Source organism: Notamacropus eugenii, chromosome 4 (genome assembly GCF_028372415.1).
Source record: "Notamacropus eugenii isolate mMacEug1 chromosome 4, mMacEug1.pri_v2, whole genome shotgun sequence".
Taxonomy (NCBI): Eukaryota; Metazoa; Chordata; class Mammalia; order Diprotodontia; family Macropodidae; genus Notamacropus; species Notamacropus eugenii.
The window spans coordinates 437,846,920-437,849,288 of record NC_092875.1 but is presented as its reverse complement, the minus strand read 5'-3'; the positions used below and the strand labels follow the sequence as shown (position 1 = coordinate 437,849,288).

At 36.4% G+C, this 2,369-nt stretch overlaps 1 pseudogene; it reads right to left on the bottom strand.

Annotated features, from left to right (window-relative positions):
* Positions 1 to 1,108: 1,108 nt before the first annotated feature.
* Positions 1,109 to 1,912, bottom strand: LOC140502688 (large ribosomal subunit protein eL6-like; annotated as a pseudogene).
* Between the last annotated feature and the right edge of the window lie 457 nt (positions 1,913 to 2,369).

The window sequence follows — 2,369 nt, the reverse complement described above, 5'->3', positions numbered from 1 at the left end:
TTCTCACAGCTATGAGTAGTTAAATGTTTAACCAAACAAGGGCTAGAAGCAATAGCAAAAGTTAGAATAGTTGACTGGTCGCATGAACCTGAAAACTTTTAGAATAAAGAAAAGCTATGTACCTAGGATGAGAAGAGAAGCAAACAAATGGTGAGGAGGGTATGGGAGTGGGGGTGGGATTTGTATGGAATTTCTCTACTAAGAATTTAATATTCAAGATTTGTAAATAATTACATGTATGTGTGTGTCTATGTATATGTGTATATATACACATATATGTATGTGTGTATGTATATGTACATGTATATATCTCTTATATCTCTGTACAGAGATATGAGGCAAGTGATCCAATGGCATGAATAAAAATTTCTTTTAAAACTGTAATCTATTAACAAGAAATATGAAAGAATGCTCCAAAGTATTAATAAGAGAAATGCATATAAAAAAGAACCTGAGTTTTTACTTCACACTTTCCAAAGTGACAAGAATGGAAAGATATGAGAATAATAAATGTTGGTGGGGTTGTAGGAAGGAACACTAGTGTATCATTGGCAGAACTAGATTTTAACTCAGGAAGATGAGTCTTCCCAACTCCAAACCCAGCACTCTATTCACTGAGCCACTTAGCTGCCCAAAAACAAATATTGTAAAATTATTTTTATAATACATGGCTCAAAAGAAGAGATATAAGAAGGCACAAACATCCTACTCCATTGTAGAGGTAAGAAGTGAATAAATGTGTACCGAACATAATTTCAATCTTTTTTGATATATTGATCAGTATGCCAGGGTTTTATCCTCTTCTTTTTTTTTTTTCCTTTAAAATATAGTACTTGTTATGTGGAAAGACTCTCAAAGTGGGGGAGGATTAGTAGAAGAAGTTCTGATGATAAAACACATCATTAAGAACTTATCTTTAAGAAAAAGAAAAAATTATTTGAGGAGGAAGTGATTATTTTTAACTTTGGGAATTGGGGGAGAGAGCTTTCAACAGAATTTCAGATAATTCCTAAACTTATGGGAGAAAAGAGATTCCATAGCTGGAATATTTCCCTCCTTTTGTTTTTTGTTATTCCAAATATTTTAATAAGAATTCTCTGCAAGGCATTTAAAACACCAGTTTGGAGAGAGAATGTAGGTAGCCAAGGGGGTGAGGAATTTTCTTGATTTGGGGCAGCATCTGAGAGTCCACAGTTTTCTGATCAGCCTTGAGATGCTCTGTAATCTCATATTTCTCTTTTTCTATATCAAAAATCTCTCCTTCTTGGTGTCTAGGTTTATGGAGCCTCTTCTTCTTGAAGTAAGCATCAGTAAGATGATTTGGAATTTTTACACCTGAAAGGTTAACCCTGGTTAATGACAAATTTCTGAAGGGTCCTTCTCAGTAGAACATGGTTGATGGTCAGAGGTCCAGTCACCAGTAGCAAACCAGGAGTCAGCTGCTTCAGGAAAACCAATTCCTTGCCCTTGTGACGGCCAGTGAGCATGATCAAAATGATGTCTGGGGAGATGCTAGATGAAGTCTCCTCATGTGATGGCTGAAGGGCTTTTTGCCATGACTTAGCAGCTTTCTAGGCACATCCTCAGTGGGATAATACCTAGGCATTTTGCGAATCTTTTCCACACGAGTTTCTCCATTCTTATCGCCAACTGGCTTTGAGATAGTAGCAGGCACCTTCTCTTTCTTTTTCCTTTCAGTCCACGTTTTTGGTGCAGCATACTTCTGCTTGTACATGGCTTTCCTGGAATACATTGCAGACCTGAAGTACCTACTGATCCCTCGGGCCAAGACTGGGTTCCGACTGCAATGCTTTTGAGGCTTTTTCACCACCTTTTTAGCCACATCTTCCCTTGTGCTCTCCTTTTTTTCCTTCTTTTCCTTTGGTTCCTTTGGGGGCTTTTTGTCTGCCATTTTGAGAGAAGGGAAAAGATACTTTCCCTCCTTACCCCTGTGTCTTGGAATCCTGGTTTTCCTTCAAGACTCAGCTCAAGGATGACTTTCTATAAAATCCCTTTCCTAGTTCCTGCATTTTCCACATTTTCTCATGCCCTCCTTCCCCAAATTGCCCTGTATTTATTTTGTACACCTTCTGCATAAAATCCTATATATTCTTTATGTGAATTGTAAATCCCCTTTTAGAATGTAAACTTGAGAGAAAGGACTATTTTATTTTTGTCTTTGTATTGATGGATTACATTCAAATACAAACCAATTTGACAGAATTGTATTAGATAAATCAATACAGGTTTTGGTTCAAAATTGTATGTTAAATTAAATACCAAGGTTGTTTCATTATTCATTGTTGCTTTGACATCATGGTTACGCAATCTAAAATCCACAACAATAAAGCAAAAATCATAGAAAAAAA